The sequence below is a fragment of the Cupressus sempervirens genome, chromosome 8 (assembly GCF_028749045.1).
Source record: "Cupressus sempervirens isolate cs-2001-9-10 chromosome 8, ASM2874904v1, whole genome shotgun sequence".
Classification (NCBI taxonomy): domain Eukaryota; kingdom Viridiplantae; phylum Streptophyta; class Pinopsida; order Cupressales; family Cupressaceae; genus Cupressus; species Cupressus sempervirens.
The window spans coordinates 192,692,819-192,714,621 of NC_143125.1; the positions used below are offsets into that span (position 1 = coordinate 192,692,819).

Genomic DNA, 21,803 nt, shown 5'->3' on the forward strand with positions numbered 1-21,803 from the left:
TTATCTGATGTGCTTTCCCTTTGAACTTCCTTCCTTATCTAATGTGCTTGATGTAGCAGATTTATGTTCAGCAAACTATTGTGCAAAACTTTTAGGATTGATCCTCTTACCTGCTTTAAGTATATTTGCTCCTTATCCTCTGACTTTGACTCTACACTATCTGTGGTACTAGTTATAAGATGCTTTGTGCTAACTACAACCTGTTTCTTCTTTTGTTTTGTAGTCTATTTTTATCCTTGTTGTTGAGGTTGCATTGGAGAACCTCCCAAATAATTTTTCAGTTCCATCATCTAGTATCTCTTTGAGAAAAATTTGAACTCTTAGTTCAAATCTAGCTGGTTGTCTGACCTCAATTTCTATAATTACAATTTCTCTCATGCTTTTCTATCTATACAAGACATACATGCACCTTATTGGATTTCTGTTTGTTCCTATGGATTTTTAGCATTATTGTTAGAATACCATCTTCATCATATATTTGATAAGTATCTATTTCATCCTTTACAACACTACCATTTGCATTTTCCTCCTTGAAAAAGCTGTGGTAGCTTGATACATCACTAGCATAATGTAGATCAACATTATGTTCACTGCGAAAAGAGGGTCTACACTCCACAGTGTTACTTTGGTAATCTTCTTCAAAATCCCCTAGATTATGCATGACCACCTCTAAGTTATCCATTTTGATTCGAAGCTCATCTACTTACGCCTTGGCACTAAATTCTTGCTCAATTTGACTGTTAGAGCTAGTGTCTGGACCAAGGGCAATGACTTTTGCCATAACCCCAATTTCATCAACCAAATTATCTTCCTCCACAAAAGAGTACCTCAATTCCACAAGTCTATCCTTGTTCTTTTTCATTTGTCATGATTCTTCCACTGCTTGTGGAACTTAAATCTCTTACTATATACAATGCATTATAATTATTGATTGTTAGAGGCCTTCTTAGCATCACCCCATTCCTTTTCATCAGTCTCGTTATTCATCTCAACAATGGTAGTCCACTCTTTATCTTGATACCTCACAACCTTGTCCAAACTATCCTTCTCCAACTACTTTCGCCGAAGGATGGCCAGTACATGCTTCTCATCCTACTCTTTCTTCTTCTAAACTTGTCTATCAAGAACCCTATTGTCCCTCTTCTTCACAAATAGAACAAGCTCGCACATAGTTTCATTATACTCACTCTTGGCCTTCTTCCTAAGTTTCTTGTTTTCTTATTCCATGATCTGTGTGACCTTATAGTTTGGCCCTTCAGAAGCCCTATTTTCATCAACCCAAGAGTAGTCATTTACAGTGAAAAACCCTAGCCTATAATTATAAAAAATGGAGACTTGAACATAAGGATTATCAAGATTTCCCATGAGAGGAATCTCGGGTACTACACACACCCCCATTGCATGCACAAGCACAATATCTTTCTGGAAAAAATTGTTAAACAACTCTTCATAAACCCTAAATAAACCCTTACTAATATCCACAAATCTTCAGTAAGAAAAAGTCCTAAAATAGGGCCAGAGATTGATATCAAAATCGAAGAAGCTTGTATTGGAATTGGATTGCAAGGATGATGAGGAGAAAAGGATTTGGGATTGGTGGTAATTGTATCAAGACCGCTGTCACGGATTAGACATCACTTCCTACGTGCATTACAATTACTAAAACATTACCATCGTAGCTTCATCTCCCTTGTGGTGTCTGGGTGGAGTGTTAGTGCAAGTTTCTTATACATCATCCACATTTCCTCTGAAGAGAAGTTGCGCTCTATTCCAAGGATTTCATACATACATCTTTGAGGAGGACCCAATGCCATCTGCTCGCATGAGAAAGGGAAAAAAGGGGTTGTATATGGCAGCCATGTTAAAATTTTGCTCCAATCATTCACAATACATAGTGCCCAAATTACAAAACATAGAAGAGGGCAAGTTTTCTCATAAATCGTTCAAAGGGGGGGGTAAGTGTCTTACAAATAATCATATTGAATAATAACGAATATAATTAGTTTGATTTAATATTTCCTTTGTCCTTGTAAGATAGTTTCCAATTAATATTCCTTAGACTTTATAAAAAGAGGTGTTTAAGATATTTATATTAGAAGAATGAATATAAATCAGACAATTAATGATATTTTAGGTTATAATGGGTATGTTAAAGAGATTTGGAAAGTAAATTAAGTAAAATCTTTGTAAATTTGTATATATGTTTATGTTGTGTATGAGTTCAATTAATAGAATGGCATATTGGAGTAGAGAGCGTGAAATGTAAGAGTTAAATTATTTGTATAGAAGTTTGATGAGAAATATGCCTATGCACTTTACTTCACCTAATATCATGGGATATCATCCATACCAATTCTTTCCAATATGATAATGATTTCTATTTGAATTAGATGGTAAAGAATCATTGATGGAAGCCTTGATGCCTATATATTGATAATATTATTCAATTAAAATATATAATATATCAAAGATTGTAATTCAATTAATAAATGGCATATTCTATAATAATTTGATATATTAGAAATACATATTCTAGGAAAGATGAGAAGAGATGAGTTTCACTTGATATTTATGTAAGTTAAATATTAAATATATTATATTAATATTATTAATTCATTCTTTTAAATATAATAATAGCAATATAATATAATAATATAATCAAACGTATTTTGCATGGTCATAATTTTTTAAATAACAATAATTAGTTATTAGTTGTTTTTGTATATGTAAATAGGAAGTTTCATGTACTTTTGTTTTAAGCTTATTTTGTATGAAGGGAGTTTTAAAACATTTTTAGTCTATTTTTTAAGCCAAATATAACATTTTCTCTCTTCCTCCTTCATGTCTAATATAATATGCTCATGTTGTATTATGCATTTCAAATTTTGAAGTGAGATTAAATGTTCTTTTATAACTAAAAAACTCACACCTAAAAATTTTAGTGTATAAATAAAATTTCATTTGTATTTCAATTTTAGTTGAGAGTTATATTGTTCTAATAGAAAATTTCATCTTTTTACAAAAAAATGGCCCATTTATATCATTAAATAATTTGTATCAATATTATTTTAAAATGTATAATGCAACATGAGCAGATCTAAAAGAGGAAGAAAGAAAATTCATCCTTAGCCTAGAAAATGTACTCAAAATCTAGAAAAAAACTAACTAATAATTATTTTTTTAATAAATTTCAATAACTAATTATTGTTATTTACAAAATTATGACCATGAAAAATAAATAATGTATTAATGTGATAAAAATTCATCAATTATTCATTTAGTCATTGTTTTTAGTGACTAATTATTAGTGACCAGTTATTTACTCTTTTATTTGATCATTTATTTAGTCACGTATCTTTATCTAACCTTTTAATTTTACTTGATGACTAAAGTAGTCATTTAGTTAGTTACTTATACTTATAAATTATAAAACATTACTAAAATTTGATCATTTTTAGTCATGTGACTAACAATTTTAGTCTTGTGACTAAAACTTCTAGTCATGTAGTCATTTATTTGCCAAAATTCTACTAGTGTTTAATTAAGGTGACAATCTAATGGAATGTTCTTAAGTCCTCTAACAAGGCCACTCCTAATAGGGTGATTAAATCCTTTAACAAAGTCACATTTAATAGTGTGATTTTTAACCATTAACAAGGTTGGCTCCTAACAAAGCTCACTTTAAAAGAGTGAAAAATTGGTGACATGTTACAGGTGGTTTTTTCCAAACTAGGTTTCTACATTGAAGCCTATTGTCATACTTGTGTCGATGTCATTTGAGATTTTTTACTATTAATATTTTACATTTTGTAATTTTGTTACTATTAGGACAATGGACTACAAGTTTATGTTACTAATTGTTTTTTATAGAGAATGAGCTATTGAATGTTTAGATCTAAAGTATTTGAAGTGTTTAAAAGTGTACTCATGTTCTAACAACATTTTCTCCCACTTTGATCCTAGCTTGTACTAGTGTTCAAGGCATAGGAAAGGAACACCTAGTCTTTTTAATTATTTTTATAAAAAGCCTATTTAATGTGTAGTGTTATCACTTACTACATTACTTACAATGAGTTACCTTGACATCAACTTAAGGCTCTGACCCCCATTACAAGTCACTTCCCCACTATACACCTATATCACCTACCCTAATGCTCCATTCAAAATAATCCAAATAATACCAAAAACACTCATAAACCATAACCATAAAAGTCCCCAAGTAGATTAATGGAGCATAAGAAAGAATATCACATCCACACAAGGATTCATTTTCCATCTCACGATAACATCTCATAGAATTATTCACCCCATAATGGATATCTCATAATTAAAGTAACAATCCATAAAGTCTCATCATCACGAGAACAATGATAAACCAATATCAATAACATCCATCTACATCATAGACTACATCACACATAAAGCTAACCATTCAAATTATAGAGTAAATTATATAGTAACATAATCCACAACACAACCATTTGGAAAATGTGTCAATGTAAATGATAATGTTAGGTGACCAGGTAAATTGAACTTAACAAAATAATGGTTGTCACCCCTTTTGGTTAAAAGACATAAAGATCAGGACAAGAAGGATTACTCACATTTACACTCTAAACCATACACAAGCTAAGGGTATGTGCAGGATCATGGTGTGCCAAAAAGTGGCGATGTGAAAAAAAGAGAGTTTGAAGACGCCTAAAAGCACTTCGAAATCCGCTCTGACTTTTTTTTACCTATCTAGGAACCAAACCTGGAAGGTTAAGCCGAGCCTTATCGAATATCCGATATCATATCGGATATCTGATTTGGTATCAGATATCCGATAATATCGGATATTCGATTTTAAATCCCATATCCGACTAATAATTAAAATCATATAATAGTATGATATATTATTTAATATTATTATTATTGATATAAAATAATAATAATAATATTAAATAATATATCATACTATTATATTATAATAATATTATTATAATTATTATTATACTATAATATAATAATAATATTATTATAATAATTATTATACTATAATATAATAATTATATTATTTTTATATTATAATCGTATAATATTATACTATAATAATAATATTATAATAATATAATATAATATTTCATATATTATAATATATAGTAATGTAATATAATATATATATATATATATATATAATATAATATAATAAGAAAAAGTAATATCTTATAATATAATATATAATAAAAAAGTATAATATATTATAAATTATAATAATATAGTATGATAATAATATTTTATATTATAATATATAGTAAATTAATATAATAAATATAAAATATAATATAAAAATATATAAAACGTAATATATATGTTATATTATATATATTGTCATATCGGATATTCGATACCTGTGCATTGGATTAAACACAAAATCACAGACCCACGACCCTTATTTTACGCAAATTTGGGCCAGTCGGATCGGATATCAGATAGCAAATCGGATATCAGATACCAAATCGGATATCAAATATCAAGTATGTTTCCTTCCCCCCTGACTCGTTTTTAACCTAAATTTAATAGATTTTAACATGATTTTGTTTGTTTTAGTTGAATCTAGGGTTTTTTGACAGAAATGGTTAAAATTTAGATTTTTTTTAATATATATTACGTTTTGCAATTCAATAGGAATGGCTGATCAAAATGATGACACTGAGGTAGGGAATAATATTCCTCGCAACCCACCACCAAACGATCCAGTATCCCCACAAAATTGTTCACCAAATGATCCTCTACCTCCTCAAAACCCTCCTCGAATTGAGGATTTGATAAATGAAAATCTCACTGAGTTGAGCAGTTTGCATAGAACATACAATAATGTACCTGCACTGGCTCCTATGTTATCCACATTAAACACCATAGTGGATAACATTGAAACCCTTACAAACCAACAAAATGCCGCTCTTCGTTGGCGTGATGAAATGCACCAAATGTTTGATGATGGTTTGGATTATGATGAGGTCGTGGCCCTCAACATAACCAAAGACGATTTGGCAAGCCTTTTTGCTAACCCAAAAACGGGTATACCAGTTGACCCAAACAAAACCAAACTATCGATTAAATGGTGCACAAATGACGCCATACGTGCAAATTTTTGGGACCATTGGTGGATGGTCTTTGATATCCCTCCACATGGCAATTTAGACATACCATTTTATTTCCTTAGAAAATTATATGCAGAATTTGTGTTGAAACTTAAAGTGAACTATTGGAGCATGAAGCCCAACATGGGCTTAGGACTAGGAGCTCCTCAAGATAGACCCTCTTCCTAGCGGAAGAAACTTGGCACTTTTGTCCCCCCACCTGATATCTCCCCCCCTCCTCGAGTGCAGCATCCAGATATTATGGCAGAGGCTAGCTCTCAGACCATCAGAGCCATTCATAGGCTGAGTAGCCTAATGATATCTCAGGCTAGGTCAGTCCTGCCTCCTCGTGTTGATGATGTTGGTGCCAGTTCATCATCGGCTAGCTCATCACATGTTTGTGTGCCTCACACTTGCATTACATGCAAGAATATTTTCCTAGGTCCCATAGGTGATCTTCCTGAGTATCATTTTGTATTAGACGAGGATACACCAGACGCACGTGTAGAGGCTACAGACCCTGATGCGAGAGAGGAGGGGAATGCAGAAGCATGGACTCCTTCGGTGTCGGTACGTGTATACATTTTTTTGTTATGACATATGTGATTTAAAGTTAATTTTTATAATAGAGTAATTTTAATTTTTAAGCCATACTGACTTTTACATGTATGTGATCTTCATTCATGTTTAGTTGATGACTGAGGAGGAGCTCAGATAGATAGATGATGCTACACTCTCGGCCATTTCATTTGGCCTTGAGACATCTACGGTACATTATGTTGTGTTCGCATTTCTTTTTTCTATTTGATATTGTAGCATATATGGTTGCTAATCTTTCTTTTATCTTGCAAATACCACCTGCCCCGGGGGGACAAAGTGCGGGGGGTGAGCCAGCATGCATTGACAAAGGAAAGGTAATTAGATGTTTTCTAATTGATTAAATATTGATGCATTCTTGTAAAATGTTTGTGGTAATCTCATTTAATTACATTATTTATTGTATATAGGATGTGGCTACTGGCAATGAGCCTGTACAGATTCGGCATCCTAGATCATCAGGGATTTTCATTCGCACAGAGAGCCCCGTTGTATGTATAAGTATCATTTATTTTTTATTTTTTTTATTTATGCAGAGGAAAGTATGATTGTTGTTCTATACAATTTCTGTGATTTTTTTCGTACCAATAATGATTCATGTCTTGCATATGTTCATTACAACTTAAATAGGCTTATATGCACCTATCCAACCAACCAAGTTGGTTACAAAGGTTTATTTAATCAAACAAATAACAAATTACTACTTTCCCTCCAAAACTAATATGACCATTTGAATTTGAAATTCAAATTTCAAACTATAGTTTTTATGCATTCCCTAACTTTCTAAACTATTCCATTGACTCAAAATTGGTCATATGGATTTATTAAATGCAACTAAGTAAATTTCCAGAAAATTGAAGTTTTTATTGTTTTTTCTCCAAACCACCATACACTTTGATCTCCCCCTTTCAACTAAGATCACATATGACATATATAAAGGTCTACATGACCGTTGGAGCAACCATATAGGCATTCCCAACCATAAAACAAACAAACAACCACTTTTTGCTAATACTGTTTAGACTCTAAATACCCTATTCTAAGGCCTTTTGGTCCCATGGATTCACTTGGTTTATAGCCACACCAAAATGCTTGTGGGCCTTACATGTGCGTTTATTACAAAACATAGACCAACTTGTAAAATATGGACCAAACCTTTATTCCAACTTCCTAATCTACTTGAATCCTCACTTTCATGGAGTGGCAAGGTGTCCGGCAACAGAGATACTTGTTCCCCCCTGCCACATAGGTTAGGTTCCCTGCACCACCTTTCCTCTCTCTCATTCTGAACACTAGTCCACCAAGTGAGTGATGTTCCTCTCAGTCTTGTTGTTGCTACTTTTACCTTCTTATCTGCCTCTATGTCTTCAAGATCAAAGTAGTTCTCAAGGGCCTCTATCCACCCTAGCACTTCTTCACTATCTATTTTACCTTGGTATATTGGAAAATCAATATGGTTCTTCCCACCATTACCTTGTACTGCCTTAATGATTCTCATAAATCTCCTTTCTTCAGGATCATCTGTTGTCTCATGCTCTTTCCTTGCATTACCAACCTCTTCTTCTTCATGGTTCTCTCCATGATTTCTTCCTCTAACCTCTTCTCCTCTAGGTTCTTGCCTTTCCTTTTCTAAGGATTCTATCCTTGCAATAAGCTTCAGCCTCTCTCTTCTCATCTATCTTTCTTCCCTCACTCTAGATGCTTCAAGTTCTCTCCTCTCTCTTTTCTCTTTTGCCAACTCTTCTCTCAATTCTTCAAGTTCTCTAGCCATTTGATTTTTAGGAGGCATTTTCACAACAAGTTTTCTTCCTTCCCAAGGGCCAATTCACTGATTCTCTTTCTTTCCTCACCAACAAATCTCTGGACACCACTTATGTACCTTTCAACTCTGGGACACACAAGGAGGAATTAGACACACCAAGGCTTCAACAAAGGGACCAGCACACTAAGGATTTTCAAGATTATGGGTCTTGGTCACACTCCTAAACACCCAAACTTCAAAACCCTCCTTAAAATGGCTTAAAAACTAGGGCCTTCTTGTTCAAACCCCAAAACTCAATTCTAGAACATTTTTACTTGTCTAATGACAAGATATGATCATGACAACCTACATGAACCTATCAAATGACTCATCTACCATATGAAATCCTAAAATCCTATCTCATGCCCAATTACAACTTTCTTCCACATATGAGTCCAACATTATAACTTTGTATGCTTCCATGAGCCATAATTGGTGCAAGGATCGCCCAATTGACTTCAAGAGATGTTCCATGACCTCTGTAATGCCTTGGATCTTCAATGTTCCCCCGATGAGCATGGGATGCTCTTGCATCACTTATTTTTATAAATAAATTCAAAACTAATTTTCATGATATTAACAACTACTATTTTATCTCATAGGAGACTCCTAGTGCACATGAGGTTCGACGGGACAGTTATGTAGATTTGATGACGCGGCCACTCACTCCTGAGGAGGAGCCTACAATAGTAAGTTGTAGTTTGAATTCATGATTAAATATGTTGTAAATTTAGCATGCTATGAATTATAATGTTATAGTTTAAATTGTAGATTCATCTAAAAAAGGTATTTGAACATATACAACCCACAATCACAAAGGTACCAGCATTGCCGAGGACATACGAGAGGACTCCTGACCGGTGCAGGAGGTCAACGAGAGAGGTATTTATTATGAAATTTTGATAGTATTAATATCCAATATGGAAAAGATCATTATGCATTTGAGTAATTCAATGTTAGATACGTAGAATCATATAAATTTAGTAGTCTAACTTTGGGTTTTCCTTTTTTGTTTATGTAGGAGGCATCTGATCCACCTAGTGCAGCGAAGAGGCTGCATTTTTATCATCCACCAGCACCCTAGGATAGTATAGTTTTCGTAGGATGCATCATGAGACATTTTGAGATGGAATATGCCACATTGTATACAGAAACATTGATATTATACACATTCTGATGGCAGGATCAACCACATTTTGTATATGGATCTATGTATTTTGATATATATATATTTGAGTACTTTGTTTATGGATACATGATCTTTGATATATATTTGTGTAAAATTTTGTCTATGGATACATGTATTTTGATATATATTTTTTTCATTTACGTGCACAATGATATACATATTAATTTAGTATCTAGTATTGTTCAATTTATCATGGATCATGTGTCATGCCCTAAATTTTACTAGTAAAAACACAACAATTTTTTTTTTTTTTTGTAGCTTATGAAGTCGCATAAGAAATTACATATTTTAAAACAAGGTTATCATTGAATAGGAGTTCAAGACTCATGTGAATAGTGTGAAGGTGTTAACATTTTAGTCACAGTTGGTTTTCAAATAGATTGGATGACAGTCTAGTTCAAGTTAGCGTCATGAGTCAAACGAGCAAGTTCAAGATACAACACTCGTAAATTAGTGAGGTAATTCATATCCTAACAAGCCTCTGATACTAATATTCTATTATGGTCTATCGGTTGTATCATATGGACTAGGTTGTGCTTGTATCATATGGACTAGGTTGAAAATGCATGCCTACAACATTGTATCTCATAGATTTTATTATGTCTTCTCTTACAACAAACTTCATTTTGTTATATCATAAAATTAATTTGATGATTTTCTTGCTTAGAATTGCATTAATCTTGGTAATTAAAATCAATGTTATCCATGCATGTGATATGAACATAAAAATTTCCTTCCAAATTATTGAGTGCACAACAAGATTGTAAGCAATCTACTAAGTTTTAAATTTATACAATCAATGGTATCACATAACATCTATGGATTGTTATTATCAACTAGTCATTTACAATACCACAAGGAGAAAACTTTCTTTCACATTTTCAAATGATAACAATGATGTCAAAGCAAATCTGTGACTCGTACCAATGCTTTCATAACAATATAAACTCCAAATGAAACATGCATATACAACCTTATCAATTATCTCTTCTATACGTACATTAGGTAACAATGATACAATCTCCTTCCATCACAATGGGGCAACATAAGGGACTTTTCAAAATCATAAGGAACATGGACATTGAAAGATATGGACAATGAGTATCATGAACATTGTCCAACATGATTGTTGAGAACATGAACAAGCTGGTGAATCCTCCTTCACAAATGAGGGAAAAATGTCAAGTTTTCTCATCCAACATCAATCTGCAAGATGATCATTCCAAGCCATTTCCATTGCTCCCTTGGACACAAATCTGCATATGTAATACAACAAAATAACAAGGACCATGGGTGCTTTCCACCCAACCATAGGCCTCAAAGAGACCACCCCCGCGCTAGGGAACAAGGCTCAAACTGGGATACACATACAATCTTTCAATGCATAAACATTACATTTCAAACTTGAATAATTTCCCCCCAAGACTATTTCACAATGGCTTCACAGATGGAACCATAAACATAGGGTGAAGGTGTGTTCTAAAATGGAGACTTGCCATACCAAACCATATTTGCAATAAACAATTTTCATGCCCTCTCGGGGCTATCATAATTCACCAAATTTCATGCCCTCTCGGGGCTATCATAAATGAACCATTTAATGCCCTCTCGAAGCCTCCACGTTTCCTCCTCCAAACCCACTACCATCAGCTGTAACTCCTCAAACTTCCTTTCTACACCATACTTTCCTTATCACCCCTAGCAAGCTATGAAATGTTATGGCATACAATGGAGCCCATACTCCAAGGTTCTCAATACATTTTTTGAACCCAACTTAAGCCCTTCACCCTGGACTTCTCTTCCCTTCCCACAAGGGTGAGTGTAAGTCCCACGCCCATAACAATACTCAAGCACAAAACAAGAAAACAAAACCAAGTAGAAATAAAACAAGAAATTTTCAAGAGCACATCACATTTTCACAACACAATATCAACACGCATAATACAACAAGGAAATAGACGAAATCCAAACCTCATACTCACAATACTCCACACAATACAACAAGATGCACAATGGTGTCACACTAATCTACATGGAATGAACACCATTCAAGAACTCACATGAATGCTACTCCACAATGCAATGCAATGCATACTCCATTGATAAACTCCACACTTGCATATTTGCTTAACCATGCTAAAAGAAAGAAATGGAAAAGAAGCAAGTTTGAGATACCAACCTTGGTCCAAGCTAGGGTAAGGATAGTTGTAGTAGAGGTCCCCTAATCTCCCTCCAAAACCTACATGTCTCTAAAATTAGAGAGTGGGAAAACACCCCACTAGTTTGGCCAAGACCCTTTAATAAAGCCTTCCCACTAACTTATTTTAGCAAAAACAATAAGCCACTCCATCCTTACAAACTTGTCTCCTCTAATGGTTCATCAATAGCCCTCACAAGCTCTAAGTTATGACCCTCGAAGGATCGACCTCAAAATGCACTTAGAGCACCTTGAAGACTCCTCAGTACGGGATGGCCACAAATGATGGATGGTCTTGGTGGCTAGAACAAGGGTGTGACCAGGGTTCATCCACCCATCCAAAGCTAATGGCACTGACGATTCAATGCCAAGATCAGCGATTTCAAAGTTATACTGTGGTGCACCTATGAACTGGGGCACACTACGAGTTTTGGCATCGAGCGAGATCATTGTGCTGAATCCAAACGGAATGTGATCTCTCAAAAATGAGATAGGTTATTTTAGGCCTCAAGATCACCGTCCTGTAGCATTTGATAGTTCATCGATAGCCCTCACGAGCTATGAGTTATGACCCTCGAAAGATCGACCTCCAAATGCACTTAGAGCACCTTGGAGACTCCTCGGTACGGGGTGGCCACAAATGATGGATGGTCTTTGTGGCCAGAACAAGGGTGTGACTAGGGTTCACCCACCCATCTGGAGCTCATGGCACTGACGATTCGATGCCAAGATCAGCGGTTTCAAAGTTACGTTGTGGTGCACCTATGAATTGAGGCACACTGCAAGTTTTGGCATCGAGTGAGATCGCTGTGCTGAATCCAAACGGAATGTGATCTCTCAAAAATGAGATAATTTATTTTAGGCCTCAGGATCACCGTCTTGTAGCATTTGACAGTTCATCGATAGCCCTCACGAGCTCTGAGTTATGACCCTCAAAAGATCGACCTCCAAATGCACTTAGAGCACCTTGGAGACTCCTCGGTACAAGGTGGCCGCAAATGATGGATGGTCTTTGTGGCCAGAACAAGGGTGTGACTAGGGTTCACCCACCCATCCAGACCTAATGGCACTGACGATTTGATGCCAAGATCAGCGGTTTCAAAGTTACGCTGTGGTGCACCTATGAACTGAGGCACACTGCGAGTTTTGGCATCAAGCGAGTTCGCTGTGTTGAATCCAAATGGAATGTGATCTCTCAAACATGAGATAGGTTATTTTAGGCCTCAGGATCACCATCCTATAGCATTTGACAGTTCATCGATAGCCCTCACAAGCTTTGAGTTATGACCCTCAAAATATTGACCTCCAAATGCACTTAGAGCACCTTGGAGACTCCTCGGTACGGGGTGGCCGCAAATGATGGATGGTCTTCATGGCCAGAAAAAGGGTGTGACTAGGGTTCACCCGCCCATCCAGACCTAATGGCACTAATGATTTGATGCCAAGATCAGCGGTTTCAAAGTTACGCTGTGGTGCACCTATGAACTGAGGCACACTGCAAGTTTGGCATCGAGCGAGATCGTTGTGCTAAATCCAAACAGAATGTGATCTCTTGAAAATGAGATTGATTATTTTAGGCCTCAGGATCACCGTCCTGTAGCATTTGACAGTTCATCGATAGCCCTCACGAGCTCTGAGTTATGACCCTCGAAAGATCGACCTCCAAATACACTTAGAGCACCTTGGAGACTCCTCGGTACGGGGTGGCTGCAAATGATGGATGGTCTTCGTGGCTAGAAAAAGGGTGTTACTAGGGTTCACTCACCCATCCGGAGCTAATGGCATTAACGATTCGATCGAGGGTCTACATGGTTGGAACAAGGGTGTCACTATGGTTCACCCACCCACTCGGAGCTAATGGCACTGACTTGTAGCTGTTAGGAGTTAGATTTTGAAAAGTTGTCAAGAAAGGTTGACCCCTTTGACTTGTATCATGAAAGGTTGCTTTGTGCCTTGCTTAATTTCTTGAAGACTACTCCATGTGTCACTATCTTTCTTGGAAAACAAATTGCTTTTGAACATCAAGTTTGCAATATTATCAATTATTGTCAAACTTTTTCAACCAAGTCAAAACGTCAAATGCAAATATTTGTTTGCATTTTTTGCTAAGGGGAGTTTCACAAATTGACTTTGATTTTCTATGTCTCTAGTGCTTGAACATGCTTAAAATGGCTCTTTGGTCTTAGAGCTATTGGTATTTTCTAACTTCATGGTCTATGATATGCATACTAAGAATTTCTTTCACTAAATGGTTTCCTTGATCTATTGACTACACTTAAATTTGTTCACTTGTCATCTCTCTTTCTATATGTTCAATACAAAGAGCTAGAAGAGACAAATAATCTTTCTTACCTTCATCTCTCTAAGCACATGATAGAAATCAATTCTAAACTTGAGAAAAGGTTAGAGGAGAATATTGCATTCTTAAATTAATCTCCCTTAAGACCTTTACATACACACGGTGCATTCTTAAATTAATCTCCATGGAAGACAATTTCATAAAACTAAATATTCCATAGTGTTGAAACATAAAATTCAAGATCTCATTTATGATGGGATTGTTGATACCTCTAATGGCTCATCCACTCATAGCCTTCATATCCAACTTCATATCATGTCATTATGCATGTTCTATCTTGCTTATTGGCTTTAATTGGTTATCCTACATGCTATCTTCTTTCATGGATTTCATGGCTTATCCCAAATGTGCTTCATACAACTTTTCAATATGAAAGTCTTTCAAAACATTATACAATATTATGACTCTTTATGCTTTCAAATGCTATGATTGGTTACAAAATGGAAGAAATCAAGTATTCTAATTGTTCATCCGTACTTTCTAGATTTTTCTTATTTGATTAGTTTGATAAAAATAGTTTTAATAATCATAATGTCAGCTTTATGTCAAATAAGGAAAAAACCAAATTTGTAATAAGATATCCGCATGCAATTATCTTTCATATAGTTATAAATGCTCTTAAAATTGTCGTTATAGCCTTGTATCACATGCAAATATGATTTGGAAGAACTTGTTCAATATCTTCCTCTTATAATTCCTTACAAAGAACCTACCAAAATATAAAAACCATATACAAAAAACTACACATTTTACATCATAATACATCATAAATTTTAGAAATTCTCCCCAATACCACCCCCCTCCAACTCTTCATGATGTACCTACATTCCAATATCATACAAAAATTAGTAAATTATTGTATTAAACACGATAATCATCAATTCATTAATCATTATGAAAAAAATAACATAAGAAGTATATATACCTAGTCAAGTATTCCAATAGGGTCCTCTCTCTATTTTAGGGTCTCCAACAAGGCTTCATGATCAGCATTAGCAATAGTAAAAAGTTCTTTTACTTTTGGTCTTCCTTGATGCTTCAATAACTTTACATTTTTTGCTATAATAAGATGCGAATATATGAGAATTACTTTGTGCTTCTGATAGTCTTCGAATGCAGGAATTTTGTTCCTTCTAAGCATGTATGTCTGCAGCCATGTTCCAACAACAACCACTGAACCAGTAGGATACGTGAATTCATTATCATCTGTGATTGGTTGTGCAAGTTTTTGTTTTCCTCTTACACAATGTGCTAACCAATAATCAGATTTCTCATCATTCCCCTGTGGTGCAACCAATGCAAAGACATGTCCTGGCTAAAGTAGATTTGATAGATGGTTATGCTCAAGTGAACTTTCCATGTCATCATTTTTGATAGAGGGTATGATAGACAATGGAGTAAGATAATGTGGAGCCCATGTGTCCACCCACTCACTTGACTCACAGTGATCCCAATCACATTGAAAACAAGTATGACAAAAACAAGCTAGTTGTCGTGTCCAAATGGTCCATGTACTAGAATTAGAGCTCCGAAATGAATGCATTTTTGATGAGTCTCTCACTGTAGCACAATCTGATCTATCACCTATGGACCCTTCCTCAACCAACCAAAAGAACTTGCATACCACTGAATTAAGACTCCCCCCCTGTGATAATGCTAAACTACACCAATCAACAATGCTACGAGCATCAAGAAGCTCTGTTGTTGAAATCTTCAGTTGCTCCTTAACTAGAGCTCTCTTAGAACACATGCCCTTGCTCCATCATGTTCCCCTTTTCCATGGCTGAACTCAAAAAAACTCCAAATATGAGGCACCCCTCTCTCTACGTGCATCCTACACAACCAATAAAACATGCGAGCATTCTTGAATTGACCTGTACAGTTATCTGACCAAATGATATGTCTATCCATAGCAATTGCATGCTTGTGTAAGAAATCAAAAAAATTCTCGAAATAATGTTGCACAAACTCGTGAGAGTGAGATCTATCATCACTCATATAAAAATGATACTCTCTAATAATCTTTTGATTATCTTCCGCACTATCAGGGGCATGTCTATATGTTATGTGAACAAAAATTGCAATCTGAATAGAGTTGTAATACTAAGATTGTGTCTCATTTTGAGGTTGCAATGTGTAGTTCTTAGAAAAATCAACAACTGATATAATAGTGCCAATGGGAAAAGTCTCCTTACACGTTCTAAATTGTTGATCCAACCACTGAGACCTATGACTATGTCTTGCATACTTCTAAAAAAGATTTGCCTTGAAATCTAAAATAAAATTAGCCACATTGATATCTTTTCCAACCAATTCACATCTTGAGCTCTCACTCTGACTCTTCAATGTGTATTTCACCATTTCATAGACCCTTTTTTTCACTATTGTCTTTCCAAGATCTTGTTCACACCCCTCATAGAAACATGTGTCAAACTTGGATAAGCCACCACATTCTGAACACTTCTCATTTAAGCAATCATTTTTATAAAAGGAACAATCATCAACTCTACGACATAAGAGTTGATCTAACAAGTCTCTTGATGATTTTGGAAGCCCACTAGCCCCACAATCCTCCAACATTTCTTTACTATGCAAAGTAGAATGGATGGAGCGTAATAGTTCATGATGCATAGAAAACTCAACATGATATTTGCAACAACATGTATTTTGAATTTTGAGTGGCACACAATAAAATGGCTTCAAATATTCAAAAGCCCTTTGTGATATATGAACACTTGGATGACTCTCTCTATATTGTTTAAACAACATAGTTTGACTTACTTCCAAATAGTGTTTAGGATGTGGCGTGCGGTCTCTGATGCCAATTCTCAACTTTAAGACATCTTTAGCATTGAATTATACTCATGAGTTAGAGTGCCAAAATTGTATAATTTCTTCCTTCACATCGTCGGATAGCTTCTTATCAAAATGTGGAAGTCTCCCACCAAACTCCCATGTTTCATTTTGAAGAGGATCATCAATTTTCCCTCGTCGACTAAGTGCTCTTCTCAAAGTAGTATGATTTAGATTCAAATAAATACAAGTTTGTCTCAAATATCTACCCTTTCTCAAATGATGACTTACCAAAGAGGTTGTAATAACCTTTGAGCAGCTCTATTATCCTTCTCTCTGCTATTTTTCCCAACGCTATTGAGAGCACTGAAAAGATTCTTCACAATAATGGCATTTCTTTCCAACCTTTTATTGACACGAATTTTCAATTTGGAAAGCATAGGTCTCATCTTTTGCATCTTTAATAAGTGCATGAAACGCTAACATTGCTCTACCACTGTCTTGTTGCTGAAAAACATCTGATATAGTCTTGAAGCCCATAATCGAATGGTTCTTTCTGATTTTTTTCCTTCCAAACTATTCATAATCATTTCATCAATTTCAATTATCCATTTTGGTGTTTTAGAACCTTCATGTCGATTATAATTAGGAGATATGTAAGGTTCTTGTGCATTAGGTTCCTGTGCATTGTCATCTTCGACATGGTCAATTATGCAATTTGGATTATGACTTGGTGGCATTCTTCTTCAAAAATTTTTATCTCTACATTTTCAATTTCCACATTATCATTTTCAATAGGTACATTTTCATTCCCCAACTGTACATTTTCATTATCTGACTCTATGATTTCACCTTCTATTAATTCATCGTCAACTTGATTGATATTTAGCATACCTTGTCTTGATTGATATTTAGCATACATATGTCGTCATTTAATGGGTCAAAGGGGGTCATAGGTCACCCTATGACCCCGTTTGACCCATATGAACAATTCAACTATGTCCCTAGGGGTCCTAAGGACATATGTCATCGTTTAATGGGTCAAAGAGGGTCATAGGTCACCCTATGACCCCCTTTGACCCATAATACCCATTCGAATATTTCCCTATGGGTCCTAGGACCCCTAGAGACATATATCGACATTTAATGAGTCAAAGAAGGTCATAGGTCACCCTATGACCCCCTTTGACCCATATGAACGATTTGAATATGTCCCTAGGGGTCCTAGGACCCCTAGGGACATATGTCATCGTTTAATGGGTCAAAGAGGTTCATAGGTTACCTTATGACCCCATTTGACCCATATTACCCATTCGAATATGTCCCTAGGGGTCTTATGACCCTTAGGGACATATGTCATCGTTTAATGGGTCAAAGGGGGTCATAGGGTGACCTATGACCCTCTTTGACCCATTAAACGATGACATATTCGAATCGTTCATATGGGTCAAAGAGGGTCATAGGTCACCCTATGACCCCCTTTGACACATATTACCCATTCGAATATGTCCCTTGGGGTCCGAGGACCCCTAGGGACATATGTTGTCATTTAATGGGTCAAAGGGGGTCATAGGTCACCTTATGACCCCCTTTGACCCATATGAACAATTCGACTATGTCCCTAGGGGTCCTAGGGACATAAGTCATCGTTTAATGGGTCAAAGGGGGTCATAGGTCACGCTATGACCTCCTTTGACCCATATGAACGATTCAACTATGTCCCTAGGGGTCCTAGGACCCCTAGGGACATATGTCATCATTTAATGGGTCAAAGAGGGTCATATGTCACCCTATGACCCCCTTTGACCAATATTACCCATTCGAATATGTCCCTTGGGGTCTGAGGACCCCTAGGGACATATGTCATCATTTAATTGGTCAAAAGGGGTCATAGGTCACCCTATGACCCCCTTTGACCTATATGAACGATTCGACTATATCCTTAGGGGTCCTAGGACCCCTAGGAACATAGGGCGTCGTTTAATGGGTCAAAAGGGGTCATAGGTCACCCTATGACCTCCTTTGACACATATGAACGATTCGACTATGTCCCTAGGGATCCGAGGACCCTTAGGGACATATGTCATCGTTTAATGGGTCAAAGAGGGTTATAGGTCACCTTATGACCCCCTTTGACCCATATTACCCATTCGAATATGTCCCTAGGGGTTCGAGGACCCCTAGGGACATATGTCATCGTTTAATGGGTCAAAAAGGGTCATAGGTCACCCTATGACCCCCTTTGACCCTTATTACCCATTCGAATATGTCCGTAGGGGTCTTAGGACCCCTAGAGACATATATCGTCGTTTAATGGATCAAAGAGGTTCATAGGTCACCCTATGACCCCCTTTGACCCATAAGAACAATTCAACTATGTCCCTAGGGGTCGTAGGACTCGTAGGGACATATGTGGTCGTTTAATGGGTCAAAGGGGGTCATAGGTCACCCTATGACCCCCTTTGACCCATATGAACGATTGGAATATGTCCCTAGGGGTCCAAGGACCCCTAGGGACATATGTCATTGTTTAATGGGTCAAACAGGGTCATAGGTCACCCTATGACCCACTTTGACCCACATTACCCATTCGAATATGTCACTAGGGGTCCTAGGACCCCTAGAGACATATGTCATCTTTTAATGGGTCAAAGGGGGTCACAAGTCACCCTATGACCCCCTTTGACCCATATGAACGATTCGACTATGTCCCTAAGGGTCCTAGGACCCCTAGGGACAAATGTCATCATTTAATGGGTCAAAGGGGGTCATAAGTCACCCTATGACCCCCTTTGACTCATATGAATGATTCAAATATGTCCCTAGGGGTCCTAGGACACCTAGGGACATATGACATCATTTAATGGGACAAAGAGGGTCATAAGTCACCCAATGACACCCTTTGACCAATATTACCCATTCGAATATGTCCCTTGGGGTCCGAGGACCCCTAGGGACATATGTTGTCATTTAATGGGTCAAAGGGGGTCATAGCTCACCCTATGACCCCCTTTGACCCATATGAACGATTCAAATATGTCTGGGTCATAGGTCACCCTATGACCTCTTTTGACCCATATGATCGATTCGACTATGTCCCTAGGGGTCTTAGGACCCTTAGGGACATATGTCATCGTTTAATGGGTCAAAGAGGGTCATAGGGTGACCTATGACCCCCTTTGACCCATATGAATGATTTGAATATGTCCCTAGGGGTCCTAGGATCCCTAGGGACATATGTCGTCGATCCCTAGGGACATATGTCATCGTTTAATGGGTCAAAGGGGGTCATATGTCACCCTATGACCTCTTTTGACCCATATGAATGATTCGACTATGTCCCTAGGGGTCCTATGACCCATTGCGACATATGTCGTCGTTTAATATGTCAAAGAGGGTCATAGGCTACCCTATGACCCCATTTGACCCATATTATCCATTCGAACATGTCCCTAGGGGTCCTAGGACCCCTAAGGACATATGTCATTTCTTTAATAGGTCAAAGGGGGTTATAGGTCACCCTATGACCCCTTTTGACCCATATGAACAATTTGAATATGTCCCTAGGGGTCCTAGGACCCCTACGGACATATGTCGTCATTTAATAGGTTAAAAAGGGTCATAGGTCACCCTATGACCCCCTTTGACCCATATTACCCATTCGAATATGTCCCTTGGAGTCCAAGGACCCCTAGGGACATATGTTATCGTTTAATGGGTCAAAGAGGGTCATAACTCACCCTATGACCCCTTTTGACCCATATTACCCATTGGAATATGTCCCTAGGGGTCTTAGGACCCCTAAAGACATATATTGTCGTTTAATGGCTCAAAGAGGGTCATAGGTCACCCTATGACCCCCTTTGACCCATATGAACGATTCAAATATGTCCTTAGGGGTCCTAGGACCCCTAGGGACATATGTCATCGTTTAATGGGTCAAAATGGGTCATAGGTCACCCTATGAACCCCTCTGACCCATATGAACGATTCAAATATGTCCCTAGGGGTCCTAGGACCCCTAGGGACATATGTCATTGTTTAATGGGTCAAAGAGGGTCATAGGTTACCCTATGAGCCCATTTGACCCATATTACCCATTGGAATATTTCCCTAGGGGTCCTAGGACCCCAAAGGACATATGTCATCATTTAATGGGGCAAAGGGGGTCATAGGTCACCCTGTGACCTCCTTTGACCCATATGAACAATTCGACTATGTCCCTAGGGGTCTTAGGACCCCTAGGGACATATGTCGTCATTTAATGGGTCAAAGGGGGTCATAGGTCACCCTATGACCTCTTTTGACCCATATAAACAATTCGACTATGTCCCTAGGGATCCTAAGACCCCTAGGGAAATATGTCATCGTTTAATAGGTCAAAGAGAGTCATAGGTCACCCTATAACCCCCTTTGACCCATAATAGCCATTTGAATATGTCCCTAGGGGTCCTAGGACCCATAGAGACATATATCAACATTTAATGGGTCAAAGAGGGTCATAGGTCACCCTATGACCCCCGTTGACCCATATGAACGATTCAAATATGTCCCTAGGGGTCCTAGGGACATATGTCATCGTTTAATAGGTCAAAGAGGGTCATAGGTTACCCTATGACCCCATTTGACCCATATTACCCATTCAAATAAGTCCCTAGGGGTCCTAGGAATGCTAGAGAAATATGTCGTCGTTTAATGGGTCAAAGGGGATCATAGGTCACCCTATGACCTCCTTTGACCCATAT

General features: G+C 36.9%; 1 pseudogene; it reads right to left on the reverse strand.

Moving 5' to 3' along the window:
- Positions 1-1,814, reverse strand: LOC149542179 (DNAJ protein JJJ1 homolog; annotated as a pseudogene).
- Between the last annotated feature and the right edge of the window lie 19,989 nt (positions 1,815-21,803).